This window comes from Heliangelus exortis, chromosome 4, assembly GCF_036169615.1.
Source record: "Heliangelus exortis chromosome 4, bHelExo1.hap1, whole genome shotgun sequence".
NCBI classification, from domain to species: Eukaryota; Metazoa; Chordata; class Aves; order Apodiformes; family Trochilidae; genus Heliangelus; species Heliangelus exortis.
Window position 1 is genome coordinate 29,493,576 of NC_092425.1, and position 21,997 is coordinate 29,515,572.

Below are 21,997 nucleotides of genomic sequence, written 5' to 3' on the forward strand. Positions count from 1 at the left end.
AATGCTTCATCCAAGACAGTGGTCCCAGACCCCAGATGATAGACAGACACAGCCATGGCTTCTTCCCAGTATCTAAAATCCCACAGTCTTCTCCTAGGTAAGATTGCAGGAGTTAGTGTCCAGGACGGTTTACTCCTAAAATAGACAGAATTCGATGTGAGAGAGACAGGTCAGCAGAGCCTCTCTTCCATGCCCAGGTTTAGCTTTGTGGGCAAAAAGGACACCTCAGGTTTTCCATGGGAGAAGACTGAATGCAACTTCCTTGCTACATGCTCCTGTATGGACACAAGAGACCCCAATGCCTGTGGAAACAGACTTAAGTGATAGCTGATACAATCAGTACACACCACTCCTGCAAGTATAGTCACGATTTAAGAAAAAAGAAACAAAACCAAACAGCTATTAGCTTGTATCAGTTGACAGTAGATGGATGCATTGCATAAATCCCAGGAAGCCTTGGTGTGCTAGATTGTTTTTTCTCATACATAACAGCTTTGCAAAAGACCTCCAAACTTACAATACAGAGGTATTGTCTCTGGTTTTGAGTCCAAGCTCTACTGTGTACTCAAAGGTACTGGAAAATTGATTAACTGATAATGCAAGAGTTGCAAAGTCAGGAGATACAGATGCTGGTCCAGCAGAGAAGGAAGCTGACTCAGCAAGACTGTCACTAGTAGCAGACAGATTAGATAAATCTAGAGCCTGAGGTGGGAAACAGTTCCATTAGCAGCCAGCCTACAACTGTAGTTGCTAGTTTATGAGCCCAAGAGAGAGCTGGATCGACAGCATCTGCAAGAGCTATTTGTCAGATCCATTCAGTCTGTTCCTGAACCTTCCCTTACTCTTTGCCATTTACAGTGAAAGCCAAATGACAGAAGTCCCAGAAGAACCTTGCTGAAGGAGGAGGAGGCTGGGGTGACCTCTCTGGCTGGTCCCCCAGGCTCCCAGGAAGTGCTGAGCATGAGGCTGGCAACCCCTCCTAGGCAGGTCAGTGAGTAGCATCCAGCTGAGTCTCCAGCCAGAAGTCAGGCTTAGGCACTCAAGCAAGGTCCTCAAGGGATGTTCCCAAGTTCTCCTGAGAGGGACCAGCATTAATATAGGTTGTCACATGTGTCTCTTCTGATTATTGTACAGGGAAAAAGTAGGCCCCATTATCTGGTTTGTATTTTTCTGCTCTGATAGAAAACAATCCAGTTCCTAAATGTTTTCATCAAAGCACCACCAGCTTGGATGATGGGCTCATCTGTTGTTGGCTGGAACCAGATGTGACCATCATGAAGCAGCCCCCAGTGTCTCCTCAGAGAGCACCTTGCAGCCCACCCACTACCAGTACCTTGCCACCAACAGATCTGGGCTTGACCAGCATATGGGATAGTACCCAGCATATGGAATGGCACTAAATACAGTCAAAGCTGCCTCACGTGGCAAGTATTTGTCAAAACAATGTTCTTTGCAGGACCTCAACAAACTCAGTGCTGATAGCCTGAAAGAGGCATGGTTAATTAATTTTCATCTCTTATGCAATACCTGATAGTTCAGAGACAGTTTTCCTGTGACAGAACATAATACCTATTTAATACTCTAAGGAAGAAGGTGATTTGCTTCTACAGCTGGTCTATGTGTGGATTTCAAGAAGATCAGAGGCACAAAGACTTAAGAAAAAATTAAGAGATTCCCCCAAGCACAGAATGTAAGAAGCCTGTGCGGTACATCACTGAAGTGAGATTAACAACATGAAATGGGAGCTCCAGAGGGATGTCTGTATCTAAGGAGATACCTGTAGCATTGCCTTCACTGAATATAGTAAGATGTTTTTCCAGTCTCTTTCTTGTACCTCAAGCGCCTGCCTGGAGACATCACTCGTATCTGTGTTTCTGATGCCTTCAAATATCCCATGCAAGTCTCTCTTAGGCAGGTGGGGAAGCCTTTGTCATCATGACCAGAGGATGCTATACAAAATCTTGAGATAAAATTGTACTGTAAAACATTACTTCATAGTCTAGACTTATGACTTCTGCAACAATTCAAGGAAGGTTACATAGGTGACATAAAGTTCTTCACTATAAGAAGATAAGCCTTACCAGAGTTTCATAATAAATCATAATAGCATGTATTGATGTGTGAAAAAAACCTCCAAAATCATTTAGTTTCCATAGCAATAGGAAAAATGTGAATAGTTTTCAAGGTCTTTTGCTGTCTTTCTTTAATTGATACTGCTGGTTGTAAAATATCTGGAAGAGGATCAGCTAAAGTGCCTCTGCTCTAGAAGGAGATGCAAGAATCTATCATTTAAATTATTTCATCCATCAAGGGTAAGTTCCCAGGAGTCTGGGTTGGTGTATCTTGAAAAATTACTTCAAGCAGTCTATAGGTGGGAAGGGACAGCATGGCAAACGCCAATCTTTCTCCAACCAGCACTACTGAAACAATAACATCAGTTTTCAGCTAAATACTGTCTCCATAATGAAATGTTCTCAGAACTCATTCTATTTTACAGATGGATGACACAAAGCCTCCTACAGTCAAGGTTAAAAAAGCTCTGCCTTGAAGACTATCTGAGGCTCTTTATGATAGGCCTGTTCTGTATTAGCTGAAAGTGGTTCAGGACCTTTCACTCCCTTTGTACAGATGTGCAAGGCAGAGCCATCAGAGGCCAGGCATCCCAGGAATGGTGAAGAGGTGCAGCTGCAAAAATGCATATCCCCCAGTCTCCACCAGCCAGGGAAGCCTTCCTCTCATTCTCCCATTAGGACTCCAGCATTAGTCCAGGTGCTTCATGAACTTGGTAAATTCCTGAGGCTTCTGTTGCCATCTGACCTCTCTGAAAGCTGGTTTTTGGGATAGCCAGCCTTACATCACTGGAAAAGGATGCTGAAGTCCCAGATCACCTCTAGGTAGTCCCAGTCATATTGCAGGATGTTCTTATGAACATTCAACCCATTGTATGACTAGAGATGGGACTGGAGGAGGCAGCAGAAAACAAGCCCAGCTATAGTTCTTGTGGTGTGGTTGCTAATTTTTTCAATCAATTGTGAATAAATCCTACCACAGATGCTCATGAAGTGGAAAACACCTTAGTTATAGGCAACTTATGGAGAAGGCCCTTGTTCAAGTTCTCCTTTCCTCTGAGCTTGCCCCACTGAGCACAGTGTGCACAGCAAGGCTGCATATACCTAGTGGTAGACAGAGCTGGTAATATCAACTATTGTCAGTCTCCTGACAGCTCCCATTCCTATTCTGGTTGTTTATATTTCTGCCTAACTGTTTGGACTAAAATTTTCACTGACAGGTTCACTGCCTCGGGCTGAGATTTATTGGAAGCATTACAAGGGAAAAAAATACTCTGCTGTGTCAGAGAGCAGAGTGGTGGAGGAGGGGAATGCACTGCTGTTTCCACATTACTGGAACAATTCAATTAACTAAACAGGAATCTGCTTGCCATTGTTTTCCCCAGTCACTGCAGCGATGAGGCAGCTGCATCTGTGTGACAATGGAAAAAACCTCCTGGATGCTGAGCAGAGTAGCTGTGCTTGAGTAAAGCAAGGTTCAGACCTCTGTTTGGTTTCAGGGTGACTATTCCCAACCAGAAAAATAGGCTGATTCCAACCATTCTGAGAGAAAATTATGCCTCAAAGCAGAGGAGGACAGAGTATTGGCATAAAACATAAAAATTTACACTTGAGAGAGGGAAAAGAGGAGCACAGCCTTGGTTTTGCAACAGACAGTACTCCCTGTTTCAGACCCTGATAGAGCCAGAGATCACCAGATTCCCCACTCTTCTGCTCCTCACAGAAGCTCATATACTCATCATATGGCTGTTCTGTGAACAGAATGACAAGATGAGATTTTTGAAGAAGAGATTTTTGTGTTGGATATAAAATGTTTGTTCCTGTTGATACCATGTTATTATAGTTGGTATGACTTGTCTATGGCAGTATTAGTTTCCTTAGTTCTTGGAGACGTTAAGTCTAGAAAATATGCAGGGAAAAAAGTGCAGATATGTTTCAAAGTCAGTAACATCAAAGTTACAGAAAACTGGATTAAAGTCTGTAGTTCCCACCACATTTGCCCAGAGAAGTAATGGATTCACCATCCCTGGAGGTGTTAAAAAAACTTGTGGTTGTGGCACTCAAGGACATGGCTTAGTTGGCTGGTGGTGTTGGGTTGAAGGTTAGACTTGATGACCTTAGAGCTTTTTTCCAGCCTTAATGATTCTATGATTAATTCTATGATAAATCTCACATGGGACTGCTCCATTTAATTTCTCACAGCTTTTAGCTGCCAAATTCTTCTTACATGCTTGGAGCAGAGAGAAACACCAACCAATGGTCTAGCATGGGCAGAAGGGAAGAGCCTATGCAATTCTGAACCCCTCCAGCTCTCAACCTGCCTCAAATGTAAGGGAAGAACTGGCTCAAAATATGATTCAAAATATTATGATTTAAAACCAAGTAGCTGGTAACCTACTATAGAACACGTTTATATATAATTTACCATTATTCTTAATATTAAACATTCATGTAAGATCTTTCAATAGAGAACAGATTTCTTTGGACAGGTTTGGTTTTTTTTCATTTCCTGCCTTCATGGCAACCAGTGCAGGAGGCAGTGAAATGCTAGTGTCCTCTCTTCCTCCCCATCTCACACGGAGGATGCATTTACAAATCATGTTTCATGGGAGGCTTCCAGACTGTAAACACACGTAAGCAGTGCAACAAATCACAAGCACAGACATACTGCTGCATACACAGGAAGCAACTGAAATCACTGAAAAAAGTAACTGAAAAAATAAACATGTTCTGTAGTGGGGTTGGAAGCAATAGAGACACAGGAAATGCTCATTTCTAAACCTGTTCATTCTGAGGTATCTGAGCCATTGCAGGGGAAAGCTGGTACTACTGCCTTCCATTTGTAATGATTTTCATCAAATACAGGATGCCAGGCAGAGACCAACCACTTCATCAGGCATCAGCCTTAATGTGCTTTTCCCCAGCTCTCAAGGAAATGTGCTTCACAGTTACAGCAGCTAGGAGAAGGGGGGAAAAAATATTAATTTTAGTGTTATCTATTTGACCCATAGCCACGTTTCTGGCTATTCCCAGGCCAGCATCCAATTCTCAGGCCTTGTGCAGGTGGGGACTTGGTATGTCTCTGAGGTGGCACAGTAGCCAGACAAGAGGAAGGAGCCAGCTGGTCCCCCTGCAGAGCAGTGCTGGGAGATCAGCTCAGGAGAAGGAGCTGCAATTGCTTTAGCTACCAAGGAGGAGGGGAAAAGCACTCTCTGAGCATAGATTAGCAAGCAAGCTCATACTCGAATGTCTGCTGTTCCTTTCATTACACAGATAATCAGACTCAGAGTCAAAAGCAGTTGTCTTGGATATTTTCCTGTCACAAACTACACCAAATAGCAGACTTCATGGTAGCCTGAAAACATGAATTCTAACAAATTAAACAGGAAAGTCCACTTAGAAAGTATTAGTTTCAGCTGTGTATGAACCTTTACATCATACCCACCTCTTTGGGACCTGCTCTATACACTCCTTCTGACCCTCGTGTGCACCCAGATGTGCACTGCTGAAGTGCTTCATCACTCACCCAGTGCAGCCTGTGTGTGACTCAGATCTCTTGTGCTTATCAACACCTCAATACCAACACGAATACATTAGTTCAACACATATTTCCAGCATATCAACAATTACCTGCACCACTATACAGATCTTGACAGAAATGATGTTCCTACATGTGAAAAAGATTGAGAGCTAAAAATCATTAAATGTTAACATGAAAAAATTAAAAAGAATACCACAAATAAAACCCATCTCTGCTGTGGGCATATTTCTCTTTAGTGAAAAAGAAGATCATTTCCAGAAGCTGCAGGAAGAAACAATTGCGAGAGTCTGCCAGACAATCTGTGACACAAAAGCCTGGACTGGAATGATAACCAGAGAAAAGCACTTTATTCCCTTTATGTGATGTTTGTTTTCCCATCAGAAACCACAAAGCCATGATAAGCTGCTGCTAGGATTCTGCAGATCTCTCCTTATGATGGATAGTTAATGAATGGAATACAGCTGTTTTAAAAAACTTGCTTCACTCTGTTATTTGGAGGTGAAGTTTAGCTGTCTCTTTACCCAGTTAAGGGAGGGCTCTTTTTAATGGCACAGACAGCATCTCCTGGGTGCAAGACAGCACATGGCATACACAGGTCTTCTGTAAACTAGTGTAGGAAGACAAGCAATTCTGTTACTAAGAAAGGGCTTCCCAGAGCTCATTGCTATTCTGGGACTGCAGTTGTTTTGTAGTTTTATAGGAAGATTTCTTCTTCCATAGCTCATTTGGTTGAGCCATGGGTGAGAGAGAGTTTTCACTTTTAAATAGCAGTATCTGACCTAAAAACATCTTGGAAAGGAGTGGAGAAGTGAATTGTGAAAGGCTTTTGTTTGTTTGTTTGTTCCAGGTGCTAACAGCCCACAGGGAAAGATGGTCCAGCTCTGTGCAGCTCTGAAGTGTGCTACTGGGTGCTTAGCAGAAGCAGAGACCTATTTATCATGTCATGCAACAGATAAAGCCCTCATTTGAGTTAGATATATAAATAACAAAAATGGTTAGTGGCCCAAATGAACCCACTGAATGTAATTAACAACCTACATCAACAATGAAACCACATGTGTTAAGGTTTCAAGAACAGCCATTGCATTTTTCCAAAGCACAGTCAGTACACTTATCCACAGGTAAATTCAAGATCGTTTTCATCATGAAGTTCCTGCAACAGAGATTTTCAAGCTGCAGAGAGACAGTTAGTGAGGTGTTCATTCCTTTTTCTTTTAACCATTAAGCATAAGGGGATACGGCAGAGGCAAAGAGAGAAGGAAATTAAATATGTGTGAAGAAGTACACAGAGGAATGGGTTTTTCCCAAAAGAAAAAAGTTCTTTGAATGCAGTACATTCTCTGAAAATGTAGGCAGAGCCAGGAGATGAGGCAAAAATCTGCACTCTTGAAGTCAGGAGGATCCTGACTTCTAGACTGAGGCTTTAATTTACCATTGCCTCTTCTTCTTCTTTCTCATTTGGTATATTGTGCAACTGTATTTCAAGAAAGAAGAAATTGATGAAAAACAAAATTTTTTTGAAAGCAAAGTTCCCATATAAAATGGCTCCAAGTAATAAAGAAAAAATAATATAACAGTATATAAACTTTATATGTATCCTCCAAAAAGGAAGCAGAATCACTAAAACACCTTATGCATTTGACCTACTTTTCTTCTGTGTTATAGGAAATTCATATGTGAAAGGGTAAAAAACCAAAACAAAAAATACGTTTTCTTTAAAAAAAGAACACAGAGTTCTCATAGTCTTGGTACATGTGGCCTGGAGTCACAAAAGAAGAAATTACTATATATTTTACTATTAGGTGACAAGTAAATGTCTTTAATATATTCTAATTTACCAAATAAAGGCTTTTGTGGATTATTATCCCTGCTAACAGAAGTAATTTGAGAAGTATTCAATAAGGTGAGTTAACTAAGGCTAACCACCAACAAAAACCAGATAAAAATAAAAAACAAAGATTTTTTTTTAAATTTGGCAAAACTTAGAAAATCTATGATTTACATTGTATTAAAAATATCTAATGGAGGGGATGCATTCAGTATTGCTCAGGGATGGCAGGGAAAGGCACAGAAAGATAAGTGAAGTAATGCATTTTTGTAAAAAGCCGATACTCAGCACCATGCCAGTGTTTTAGTGGGGAAAAATACTTATGTGGGAAAACCAGAATATTTCATTCCTCCTATGGAATATAAAGTTTGACACAAATTTCCTTAATTACAAGGATAGTAAAGCCCAGCCCTATGTGGTCTTGCTGTCTTGCATTCTTAAAGTAGTTTTGTTAATGAGCCACCTAAATGGTAACTGAGACTTTTTCCAGCCAGGTCCAACACTGATCAGCAGTGTGTTTCACTGTTTCACACTGGAGAGTTGCTAGGCTAAATAAAATAAGACATTAGGTGAGAATAGGACTTTTATGGTTACTTTTATTTTCCTTTTTCTTTCCCAACTCAGTCTCACTTTGTGAAAATAACACAGACAAGAAAAGTAATTAGGATGATAATAACTCCAATTGTCAAATAAACTTAATGGTGTCATAAAAGCAAAGTATGCAAGAGAGGTTCGGGTCAAATGGAATTATAATAATGTAAAACCCAAGAGAAGAATCGGTCTACTCATAAACATGAAGTGTAAAATTATCACTGTAACGAAACATCCATCATTTCCTTTCTTTTGTCCACAAAATAAGAATTTCCAGGGAATAATGTATAAGTATAGAATAACAGCTTTCTTTGAAGATGTTTTTTTTTATTTGATTGGGGATTTTTTGTTTTGGGGTTTTTTTGTCTTTTGCCTCTCATGATTAACACACTTGGGATCTGGACACCCAAAATCATCCGATATTATTTCTGTTTTTATTTTCATTAAGAAATACAGGCATCTATAGAGTGTGTGTCCCCATGCATGCATGCACTTATGAATGCAAACAAAAGCCCTTTTGTACCATATTCTGATGATTCAGACTTTGCCCTTTTTCTCATACTGAGACAGAAAAACCTTTCAGGAAGATGTGAATCTGGAAATAGTGATGAGGAGGCCTGGCAGGGCAGGAATTCCTCTGGTTTATGAGAAACCCACACTGGGGATGGCAGTCCACGCAGGTGCCCCAAGCATAAAGACTGTGGAGAAACTGTTAATCTGTTAATCTCTGGTCACTAAAACAATTCTCGTATATATCCTTTTTTAAAAATTATTTTAATTTATTTTCAAGTGGACTGTCAGTTAGATACTTCCTACTCTTATATGGTTGGATCTGTGGCAGAATTACCAAGCACTGCCCTGATATGCACACTTTTCAATGTGTGCCTGGAATAGCCAGGTGCATTCACATTGCTGTGCCATCATATAAATATTTTTGACAGGGCCTCTTTCATCCAGCTCTCCCAGAGACAGGATTTCTGTCAGGTCAAACAATCCTTAGATTTTCTACAAGAGGCTGATTAAGCACACACTGAGAACAAGTTATGTTTCTAGGGGAGAGGATAGCCCAGCTTCTTTCCTAGAAAGTAAGTGCCTAGGAAAACTCCTGGTCTTTTCGTCTGTGTGCCAGCTCTTGATCCCAGCACACAGCTGACAAATGGGTTTGCTCAGCTCACTGCAGCCACAGACACTCATTGTGATTGCAATGCTGTGGTGAAATGGAGGAGCTCCCAACACAGTAAAGTTGCTTTTTAGCCCCTCAACTGGATGCTGCAGGGACAGAGTGAAGAACTGCAAAAGAACTAACCAGGCATGTGCCATTGCATCATGGGTTGCCCTCTACAACTCCCTGAAAGGAGGTTGCAGGGAGGTGGATGTTGGCCTCTTCTCCCAAGTGAATATGACAGGGCCTGAGCAAATGGTCTGAAGTTCGTACAGGGGAGGTCTAGATTAGACATTTGGAAGAATTTCTTTACTGAAAGATTGGTCAGGTACTAGGATAGGCTACTCAGGAAAGTGGTTGAGTCACCATCCCTGAAGGTGTTTGAAAAATGTGTAGATGTGGCACTTCTGGGCATGCTCTAGTGGCCAAGATTGTAGGGGGTTGTGTTTGGTTTGGTTTGGTTTTGGTTTGTTTTAGGTTTTTTGGGGGGCTTTGTTGGTTTGTTTTTTTTTTCAGTGGGTGTTATTCGATGGAGTGGGTGTGGTGTTTGTGTTTGTTCAACATTGTTTTTTGGTGGGTTTTGGTTTTTGGGGGTTTTTTTGTGTATGTATGTCTGGAGTCAGTGATCTCAGAAGTCCTTTCCAACCATGGCTATTCTGTGATTTAGTGTAATACAAGGTCTTCCCTGAACTGCTTTTGCTCCCACTGTAACCAAGGCACAATTTTAATAAGAAAGGTCCTCAACAAATCAGTGCCATCTTCATTTTAACTACATAAATGGCTTAGAACCAATGTCCTTAGTAATTAATGGTGAAATAATAACTGAAATGGCTCATCTATAAAATACATGGACAGTTTTTAAAAGAATGCCAAATGCACTGAGCTTTGAAAACTGCAGCCCTGAGACAAAGCACAGGGTAGCAGTAACCTGTGCCATAAGGCATTGCACAGTGCTCCAGCAAGCAATATAAAATCAGCCAATGCTTCTTCACCCAAATAGGCAATGAGGATTTGTTCAGTACTTTGCCAGATTATTCATCAAATGTACTGATTTTTATCCATTCATAAACACATATCAGTTTGAATTTTACATTACTGTCAACATAAGACTTAGATTAAAAATAAAGTTTCAAACCTAATGAAAGTTTTCCAAGACATGAAAGAGTCCAGACAAGATATGTTTATTTGGGGGCTTACAGATACTGTTCATATCTGAGACAGAATGTCTACAATAGATTTTTAAAACATCAAACATTTTAATTGATTAATTTCAGAGAACTTGTCGAGCTGAAACACAGATGGGGGCAGTTGTCACAAACTCAGTGACAAGAAGCAAAATACAGGGACAAAACAAATAATATTTGACATTCTGGAAAAGCAAACTTGAAGCCTGTCAAACATCAAACTAAACTGATGAGTACTATAGCATGTGATCCTATAGCATGCAACATTTATCCCTCCAGACAGGATTTATTGAATAATTCATAAGTGCTATGGAACAGGGAATGAATGAGTTTCCTATACTAATTCTTGTAGAAGTGATTACCTCCATCTCATGGGGTTCCCAGTGTTTCCATTTACACTATGAACAAATGTCCTCCTTCAATTTCATAAATGACCATTCACAATTGCATTCTTCCTTCTGTGCCACCGTTATGTATGGAACACACATAATGATTGCTGACAGTTAAGATTTTTTTTCTTTTCTTTTTCTCTGTAGTTTATTTTTAAAAATGGGGCAGCATTATAAGCTGCCATTTGTCTTCCATAGAAAAAAATATTTTTCATGCCCACAATAAAAATCAAGTTCTTCTTTTACAGAAAAAATTGCATGCTAAAGTTGTTGTTCAGGTCAGAGATTATAAGAATAAGCTCATGACTGCTTCTTTTACTCTCAGCTATGTGTGCAAAGAAAGCACTTCAACTGAAAATACGAATGTTATTACCTGTCAAATGCAGTTTACACCAGGTGCTCTTTCAGTGACAGCATCCCCATCCCCAGAATGATTTAATCACAAAGCCAAGAAAAGATAAGCCTCTTGTGCATTCAGCAAGAATCCAATTAGTGGATGTGTCTCCTTGGTTTTATCTTGACTCTACATGGTTTCACAGCCTCTGCCTCAACCCTGTGCAAGCAAGTGGAGCTTCACACTCACCAACACATTTAATGAGCTTGTACCATGTAATGAATTTGCTTAAATCACAGCTCTTCACCTTCCCCTTCAGACCTATCTTTGCTTTCAGTCAGCGACCTGTGACCATACTCCTGAAAGTTGCAACTGTAGCAGAAGTTACAGGTTTTTTCCAGGTGGCAATACACTTGCCATTAGCAAGACGAAGGCAGAGCAGAAGTGTTGAGAGTGAAGGTAGAGGCCACACTCACAGGGAGAACTGAGAGACCAAGGAGGAGCCCTCAGGAACCTCAGCAGGTTTCTGTTCCTCTCTATTCCTTCTCTGTGTGAGAAAGGAATCAGTATCTTTTTATTGCCACATTTTCTTTGTGAAAATGAGACAAAGATTAGTTGCCAAGAAAGATGGTAGAGGCCTCATCCCTAGAAACATCCAAAGTCAGGTTGGACCCCAGGCTCTGAGCAGCCTGGTCTAGTTGAAGGTGTTCCTGCTCACTACGGTGGGGTTGGACTAAATGACCTTCAGAGGTGCCTTGCAAACTCAAAATATTCTAACATTATACTCTGTAATTCTATGAGTCTGTGATCATGAGCTGAATGCTGAGTCACTGGTTTGATTTATGAGCCCATTGGAGTTTGTATTTGATCACTGCACACCAAGCAATGATTCAACATTGCCAATCATTAGAGTAAATTCATCTCCACAACTAAAATGGTTCTTCATAAATATACAGGAAATGCTTGATATGACCATGGAGCTGTTATTTTTAAAATGTTTTTAATAGTTTTCTACATTTGTCTGAATTAAAAGTGAGCAGTACTATTCATTTGTTCCAAACTAAGAATTTTATAATGTTACTTAAAGCTACATTTTACTGGTAAAGAGACAATTGTGGAAATCACTGCAGGAAATGAGAGTCATTATCAGGACCTAAATTCATTTTTTCTTTCTAGCTTAGTGAAGAAAACATGTAAATAAAAAGGCAACACCATCAGTGGGACACATGCTATTCTTCCATAATGGAGCATGCAGCACCTTTACTTTTCTCTCCAGACCTCCTTTCCCAGAAAGCATCCAGTTTAGAAAAAAATAATTTTCTTTTCTGCTTTCCTCACATTTAACTTTGGAAAACTATACTTCCCCCTTAAATCAGCTCTACATGGAGTTCCATTTGGTTCAAGACCACCCGGTTCTCTGGGCTCTAAACACACTCCAGTTGTGCCTGGTATTACTGAAATACAAAAAAATTATCATTTCAGTGGGTTTTAAAACCACAATTAAATTTAATAAAAATAAGGCATTGCACAAACTGCATTCAGTTCTACTAATTCTGATATCAACATTCAGTAATACTGAATTCAGTTTATTCCAGAGCACTGCAGGAAAAGGTGACAGCCAAAGTGATCTCTCCAGACCTAATTTTACAATAATTACATCTCTGAGTAAGAACAGCTTCTTTTTCAGCAGGCTAAAGTTTGAGACTTAAAAAAATTTATAAAACTTTTATTTTTTTTCCTTTTTGGCTTAGAGGAAGCTAATTTTTATATCCTACCATGCATCAAATCAGCTTTGTAAGAGATACCAAACAAAAACTGGCACTGCTGATGCTCATGGAGCTTCTGTGGCTGACATTAGATGACCTAGTTAAACTTCACCCAGGGTGAACACTGTTCTGAATTTCAAAATCTGAACAATTCTTCTTCTTCTTCTTCTTTAATTTCCAAATATCTGATGTAATAATAATTTGACTTGGTAATCTACATAATATGATCCTTTTCTCTGAGATAAACATTAGATTAGTCTCATGGTGTCTAAATAGATGTTGATACCTCTAGAGAACTAAAGGAGAAATTAAGACTGAGCACTTACAGAAAATGCTTTTTCCATTTCCCCTGCACTTTTCCTTTTCTGGCATATCAGAGCTTTTCGACTTTTTTGAGATCTTACCAACCTTCCACTATATTTGCATTCTGTTAGAGATGTATTTATATTTAGCATTTTTCTTTGGCCAGCAGAAAAGGCTGTGATGCTGGATTAGGGCTTTATTCATTGTAGGGTTTCAGATGAGTCACAGATCTATCTCTGCAGCAGCTGCTGAGGACCTTGTAATGCCATTAGGCTCTGTCTCAAGAGATGTCACACTGGGGCATTGTGCCTGTAGTCTCAGTGAGCTCTAAAACACAGAAGCCACTCAATGTAGAAGATGGGAAAGTATCCCTGAAATCATGAAGCAGAGCATATCCTGAAGGCCTGATGCACACATTATGCACTACACAAATTTTGTGACCTTTTCAGAACTTATACAGAAAAACGCTGGAGAAGATGAGGAAATTCCACTTGCAAAAGTCTGTAACAGATTCCTGTCAAAAAAACGCTCGCTTCCTGCCTCATGGTAAAAAAATAGTTTTCTAACCCATGGTAAAAAAACCAAACACTTCCTTGCTCATAGTAAAAAACAATACAAAACAAAACCAAAAAGAAACACTTCCTTGTTGATGAATAAAAAAATCCCGCTTCCTTGCTCATTGTAAAAAAGCCTCTGCAGACCCACTGAGGACAATTAATGTCTATCAAAAATTTCACAGGTCCTGCTGAAAAAATACACATTCATATTTTAAAGAAAATACATTTCATGTGATACCAGAAAGTTGGTCAGAGTTTAGACATGCCTGAAGAGAACTGGAAAGCATTTTACATATTCCCAACACTATAATAAAAGCTGCAGTTTCTGAGGTCTGAATAAGAGTTATCACAGACACAGATAAAACTTGGCATTTTCAGCTGTAATGCCAAAAACTCTACTAAGCCTCCATCCTTGAGTGATGCCATTTGTACAGAAACACTAAGCCCATCTTTACCTCTAAGGTCTCAAATGTTAAAATGATGCACTTGCCTAAATTCAGATTTAGAGCAGATAGCCTGCTATACCTAGGAATAGGTACATAAAGTATAGATGCTTGTCCTAAGTGTTTGTCCTAAGTAAGAACAGCAATCATCTTGTTTCTGCCAAATCATTCAGTCAGATAGCAGGCATTCTTTTGGGCTAATGAAAGATATATACCTGCCTCCTTGCACGCCATTCTAACACTCCATGCACCCGTCAATGTTAATGTCATTTGATTCCATTTCACTGCCTTTATGCAAATATATCTGGAATGAATCTGGCCTATTAAGATACAAACAAAGTAATGGAGGACATGCATACAGAGATTTAACAGGCTAATCATGTAACAAGTTATTTTTCTGAAAAACAGAAATAGAACAGCACAGAAGTGCTGCAGTGTGAAGGCTCATAAATAAAAAGGGAGTAGAGAATGAGCTAAGTCATTTGTTATACTATAGATTACCTAGACTGATAGAGATTTTTCATCATATCAAACAACTCAAAAATAAAAGATGAATTCTCACATCACTAGCACAAAAGAATGGGCATCTGTCATGTTACATTCAGCCTATCTACATTAGAACCTCCCAAAGCTTTTCAGAGACTCCTACTATGCTGCATGTTTTCATGTTGTAATGAACCCAACAGAAGAACATTATATTGTTTAAAGGTCATGCAAAGCATCTGCTGAGTACACTCATTAAGAAAACTATTTCATAAATGCACATGGTTGGAATATTTCATCAGAGTCTAGTGTTGCAAGGGTTTGAGTACACCAGCAACGATCTCATTCCTCAGGTTTGTCTCTATTTATTACCTATATGAAAGACAATACAAAACACAAATGCTTACAATTACACCAACACAATGGATTAGTCTATCAAAGAGAGACAGGTTAAAATAATGCTTCTAGAAAGGTAAACATGATCTCTAGGCAGCCAGGTATTTACTAGACCCAGTGTATGCAAACAAATGGGCAACATTAAAGTGAAAGCTGTTCAAAAGTTCCTGAAACAAAATACATCAGAATCTTCTTTTTTGAATGGGTTATATCTGCCTTTCTATCTAGGTAGTCTCACATCTCTCTGCACTGTGATAATGCAGAGCTAAATGAATGCTGAAGGCAGAATTTACCATGTCTTGTATATCCAACACAGACCATATATAATTACATTCTTCACTTAATAATAACATTCCCTTAAAGATTACATGAGAATGCTCTTCTGCCCTTCACCTTTTCATAATTGCCCCACACTACCTTTCTGTAGGGAGGACAGAAAGAAAATGCAAATATATTCATTGCACAATAACAGTGATTTATCTCACAACAGTATTTGGCGCTGTGGTTTTCAGAGAGAACTAATTAAAAAATTCTGGGCAGTATCTTTGCACTCCTAAGGTCATTAGTAAAAAGGACTATCACACACAGCAAATGAATTGAGCTCAGCATTCTGAGCTTCTGTTTTTACAGGAGGACATGGAAGATAAAAAAAAAAAGAGAGAGAGAGAGAGCTTTCACAAAAGCTGTATGAAAAGGAAACCTCTTTGGGAAAAGTGGTTTGTAATCAAAGTCAAACTGGGCAGTGTTTCATCCATGTGTCAAAGCCTGTGAGGTTCAACAGGCCAGAAAACTGTGACTTCTAACTTGGGACAAACTGGCTTGGTAACCTTTCAGTGAAACTTCCTCTATTTCTAAAGAGAAAATGAAGATAAAAAAACCCATCCTTCAGGTTATTTTCACTTTTCATTAAAAATATTAGATTTACACCTAAGCTACCTAATGTCTTTATTGCAAAGTTATTCTTTCACATGTGGACTAAGATCCTCCTCGAATCACTTGTTAAAGCATGCAGTAAACTCCATGACTATCCTGATAGTCACGAGTTTCAAACCTTACTTATTGCCAGAGCTGTTAGAGATTTGGTTATTAATCAAACAGTCCAAGACCTGAGACTCTGAACCAAGGACTAGGACAAGCACCCATCCCAGTGTCAAACACCAGATGTTTGTTCACGAGTCTGTAGAAAGCACGAGCTTCCTGATGTCCTAGAAGAGGTGCTCAGATTTCCAGTCATGACTCACCCAGTTTCAGTTGACTTTACTTTCAATTTCTTCTGAGCAATGTCATAAAGCATTCCTCTGGTGATCACCTCCATCCTGAAAAAGGCTCTGCAGTTTCCCAACTGCAGGGTAAGTTAATATTTTACATATAAGTTCTTCTTCACACAATATTTTCACTCTTTTATAAGGCTTTCTTATGCTTGGGTTCAGTGAAACTAGAGAGAGACAAAAAGGCATGGAGTTCTGTTTCCAAGTTCAGATCTGCTACACTGCAAGATAACAGCAAGTGCATATTGTACTGCTCTCCTACAGCCCACAGGGTGACACCTGCTTGCTCTTTTCACTACATGGAGCTGACTCATGCACTATATTGTTTCAGTTACCAGAATCTATTCCACTTTGGGTGGATTTCAGAGTGGTTATGCATTTTTGGTTTATGATACCCTTCTCTTCGCTAATATTTGAATATTCCTGCTACTGTAGCCCCTGGTGGTAGCTATATCAATAGATACTTAAATCTCTTGGAAGTTCTTTTTGTAAATGACTGCCTGGAAAACAGAAGGCATCTGTTTTGACAGATGTTCTGCCTATTGTCCCTCCTTATTCTCCCAGAAACATGTAAATAGTCGAATACAAGGATTTCAACAATGCTAAAAGTATTTTGCTATTGGAAAAAATTTAAATGTAAACTTCAGGGACCTCATTCATGGTCCAGTTATTCTATTTGCAGTGTCATAACATCTTTAAAAATTAAAGTATTGAAGACGGCATAAAATGGAGGAAAACAGCAGCAAATGATACTATTGCTATCAATGTAAACCCATATAACTTAAATTTGCACCACTTTCCTAAAGTGAAAGTAATCACTGAACAGCAGGTTTAAATGATCGTGCTGTATAATTAAGATAATCCTTTTAGCATTTTCTTACAGTTTTCCCTCACAGAAGTAACCAATCTAATATAAACATCTGCATTTTGTTTCTCATCTGCGGTTTTAATCTAGTGTTTGTGTGTGTGATTAGCCACAAAGAGGCCATCTGGCTGTCCATGCTCCTCCTGATCCACTTTATGTGCCAACACTGCTTGCTCCCATGCCTTTTTCCTTATGTGACAAATCTGCTTGTCACAGTACTAAACAAAAACTACCAGCACGACAGTTTCGGTTTCTCTCTGCTGAGCTCTGGGTGCTTGTGTGTTTGTCACAGCTTCAGAAACATCCAGGGGTGCCTGCAGCATGCTATCATAGTCTTGAACCTGTGGTGAACGCCATGTAGTCTGGCAAGAGACCAAACCTTTGCCCTGTTTTCAGGCAGAGTTTTTATTTCAGGTGTGATGTTCTTCCTCCTTATATTTTCTGCAGCTGTGAATGGTTGCCAAGGGACACACAGACCTGCACTTTCAGATTCTCTTTTAGCTGTCTGCTTTTTGTACAGCTTTACTCTTCCTGTTTATCCTGTTGTAGCACACTAGCTCTTATGGGTACAGCAGCTAGGGACTGGCAATCCTGTGCGAAACTGTCTCTACTGCAGACCTGTAGTCACTACTGAACACCAAAGAAGCCCCAAATGATGGTAATTTCAGCCCAGTCTTGCACGGTATTGAACACCTCCTGCAAAAAGCTAAGCACTGTTGTTAGAACTGTTACTGAGACCAGGACTCCACTGTAGTGGGACTGGCACTACTCGAATGAGTATGAGGAGAGAAACTTTACTGCAAACAGCTCAAATCACAAAGAAATGGAATTAAAGCAGCCAGGACGTATTTACCCAGGTTCACACAACAGGTCCCTTGGCACACACAGAGGAATAGAATACAGGTATCTTACTCCTTTACACAGATAAAAATGCAATCCTCAAACATGCATCTCTTGCTATGTCATAAACATGGACATCCACAGGTTGGCTGCTTCCACTTATCCCAGTTCCTTTTAAACATCTGAGATTATTTCTTTTCAGGAACTAGCAGCCTGGAACTGATGTGGTCTATTCCATGTTGCCAGAAAATGGTACAGATGCACATCAGAGAACTTGTTCTTGTAGATTGCTGAGTTTGGTTTTATACTATGGAACTATGTATCCCTATATCTTTTTGTTCTCATGTCCTGAGTGTGTATCTAACAGTGTATAATGGAAATCTGAATAAAGGACTTTTAGGCTCAAATGTAGAGCTGCAAAGGGAAGGATATACAGATGTAACATCTACTTGTTCAGATACACTTTGTTTCTCTTTGTCTGGGGTTTTTTGCTTCCCTATGCTTACTCACGCACCTGGGCACTGCTACAGCAGCTTGGTGAGGTAGCTGCTCACCTCAGCAGGTGAGGAATGCCTCCACGGGTTTCCAAAAATCAGCCAAGAGGTTGAATGATCTGATGCATTTTTGGTATGTTCTGTATGTCTAAAAATCCACTTCAGGTGTTTAAGTTTTCCTTTATTAACATGTCTTGTCCTGGGGAAGGAGAAGGTTTGCCTTTCCAAATCGTAAAGGATACACACAATATAAATTTACACTGGCTTGCACAGATCAAAGACATTCTACAGTGCAGACCTCAAAGCCTGTTTCCACAGGTGGTCAATTTTTAAGCCAGAGAGAAGGGGTACAGAACAGTTAAGGGCAAAGCATAATCACATGAACAACAGCAAGCAGAAGACAAAGAGTTCTTCATATCTTGCAGTGGGATATTCATAAGTACATGAGAGCACTGGATAGACTTTACTGGCTTCCAGAGTACAGGCTCATCGATGAATCTGATGTCATATTTGGGCAAACAAAGGAGTTGTTTGTTCCAACTGTCAGGAATTTCACTGAAACTATTTGAAGTATCAGCAAAGAAAAATCAAATATTTTAAATAAACTTGCTTTGGAGATATATTTATCTGAGTAGATTAAGCAAACCTAACAGGAGAGATATAAAAGCTTAGAAAATAAAAATGAGTTAACATATCATTTATTATATAGGAAAATTTTACCTCTTAATGCACATTAACAGCACTACAGGAAAAATCTAGATCAAATTTTTATATATGTCAAGTTTATGAAAACTTCAACCCTGCAGACATAATTTTCCTTTTTTATACATGCATTCATTTTAAAGAGATTTCTTACTTTGGGAGGCTACTACAGTGGATAGTTGTTATATTGTAAATAATGGAAATTCTTATCTTTAAAGGTCTCAAGAAATAAGTGTTTATACAATTTTCAAGCACAGATTTCAGCGTAAGTAGTCTATACCACTGAAGGCCATTTGAGATAAGCTGATGAGGTAAGATTGCTTCATCATAACTCACTCTAAGGCATAACTGAGGTTATGAAATAGTATGTGTAATGTTTTTTGACATGCAAATAGACTTGTAATCAAGGCCTTTCACAATTTTGGTTTATTAGTTCAATATTTCCGCTGTCACTGCAAGAGTTTTTCTCCACTTGAAATAACTTGCCCCTCTATGGATATACAATTTCCCTGCATTTAATAAAATAAAATAATAATAAAAAAACCCAAAAGACCAGGTGTTTGTCCTCTTGTGCCAAAAGGTAGTTATCTGCTAAAAATTAATGCTAATAAGTAACTATTGGTTACACCAAGCCCTCAATATATTTCAAAATATACATTAAAATCAAAGAGGGAGATCAATCTACATTGTCATCTAATCTTTAAAGTATAATCTAGGCATACTCTTTAATTGACACCTTTACTGGAAAGCCAACTGACTTGCTTCTGCTTTGCAGCCCTGTCATACACATTCCCGGGATTCCTCACATATAGAGCGTATTTTCAAGTGTGGAAATCTTTGACCTGTTGCTATACAAACTAAAAAAAATAAAAAATAAAAAAGGTGGTGTGTGGAGATGGAAACTGAATGAGTGACACAGGGTATATTTACCACAGAAGAGGTGGAGGGATGGAGCTCACATAATCACTTTCCAAAGAAATACAAGGGCCAGGTGGTTGTGCCAACAGATCTTGCGGTGGGAAGACAGATAGAGGCCAGTGGGCCTCTCCTGAAACAGTGTTGCAACTGGATGGAGACTTGTTACTAAATTCAGCTTCCTATGTTTGGATGACATAGAGGCTGTGTTGAGCAAAATTGAAAAACTAGAGAATGTCTTAAGTGATGGTAAGATTAAATAAGCCTTTTTATGTTTGGGTTTTTTTTTTTAATATTATTCATACTATACATTTAAAAAAGGCTTTAAAAATATTAAGAATTCACAGTAACTCAGAGTACACAAAAGTGTAGCAAGAATAAAGCTACTAATTTTGTTGCTGTGCTATTCTGTGATGTGGATAGTGGCCTTGTTTGTAAAATAAGTACTTGAAAATGTAAACGAGTACTTGGCAGCATTGCTTTACTATTTTCTGTACCCAAATAGGTAAGTTTTCAGTTGCCCAAAGGTATCAGTAATAAGTACCACTTGCCATGGATCTTACAGCCAAAAAAAAGGGATTGGAGATGGGATTTTAAAGTAGATTTAAGTGACAATCCTATTTTCACCAGCACTCATGTCATCGGGGGGCATACTTATATTAACTGGCACATATTCAAATTTAGTGAGTTTTAGAATCTGGTTGCAGCCTTTAACAATAGTGTGGCTGCTATGAACAGGGATATATTTTTTTTTACTTTTCTAAATGACTTCTTCAATTAGCCTTCAATTCAATCTCAACAGAAAACTGAATCTGTTTTTTACAGAAAGTCACTTGCCAAGCCTCTGCCTATAGCTATGGCCTACACTTTGTATTTCTAAAAACTAACTGCACAGACAGTGCATGTTCCCTCCAAACATTTTGTTTTTCCAGTAAAAAAGTACAAGTATATATATTTCTACAGTGTTTGCTTCTGGTTCAGAAGAAAATAAAACAAAACCAACAAAAACAAAACCATGAACAAACCAAACAGATTGCTGTATAGGATTATGCAGAAGAGAATTCTCTTTTGAAGAGGAGTCTCCAGCAGGTTATCTGGCCCATGGCTTTAAGAAAAAAAAAAAAAAAAAAATTATTTCCCAATTTATTTCCCAGTGCAGTCTTTTGTGAAGCAAAGTATCTTTCTTTCCTGATATCTGAACTCACCATTTAAGAAAAACAAATCCTTTGTCCGCTTTTGTCCATGAATGAAGTGCCACTTCATGGATTTACACAGATTAAATTCAAACAATTTAATCAAACAAAAGGCTGTAGCTGTTTAGACTGTGTGTATCTTCCCACAGTAGCATGTATGCTCTGTAAAGCAATCAGCAACAATCCCACGTCTCTAATCCAGCTATTATTTCTGAAGCATGCAACGTTGGCCTTTAGCAGGCATGTCAGCATCAAATCCTCCCAAGACTCATGGGACAATAGCAGCTTTATTCTATTTCATAACTCCCATGGCTCTCAGGGCAGCCTGTATGCCTCACGTCTGACTGAAATGGACACAAAACATAAATATGTCAAGAAGACCTACTGGTCCAAATTCTTCCCTGTTTTCTTCTCCAACCTGTTTACAATGTGTCTTTTTCCTGAGAGATGGGGACAACGTGCCAGAAACACGTTGCCCAGCCTGTTTCAGTCCCCCCAGTGTCACCATAGCAGTCCAGAAGTGGAGCTGCCGCTGCGGCTTCAGCCTGAGGCATCTGCAGCTGGGACCTCCTTTCCACCAGCCCACACAGGAGGAGAGCTTGGATTCGCACTGACTCAGGGCTGTCAAACTGCAGCGCTACGATTTTTGAGTGATTAAAAACAAAAAGCTGGGT

General features: G+C 39.2%; 1 protein-coding gene across 1 annotated transcript in view; it reads right to left on the bottom strand.

The window, feature by feature from the left end:
• GRXCR1 (glutaredoxin and cysteine rich domain containing 1) overlaps positions 1-16,523 on the bottom strand; it is a 78,048-nt gene extending 61,525 nt beyond the window's left edge. The window contains exon 1 of the mRNA XM_071743638.1: positions 16,288-16,523. The gene's annotated coding sequence lies outside the window, so the exon portion shown is untranslated. The remainder of the gene's footprint in view (positions 1-16,287) is intronic.
• Between the last annotated feature and the right edge of the window lie 5,474 nt (positions 16,524-21,997).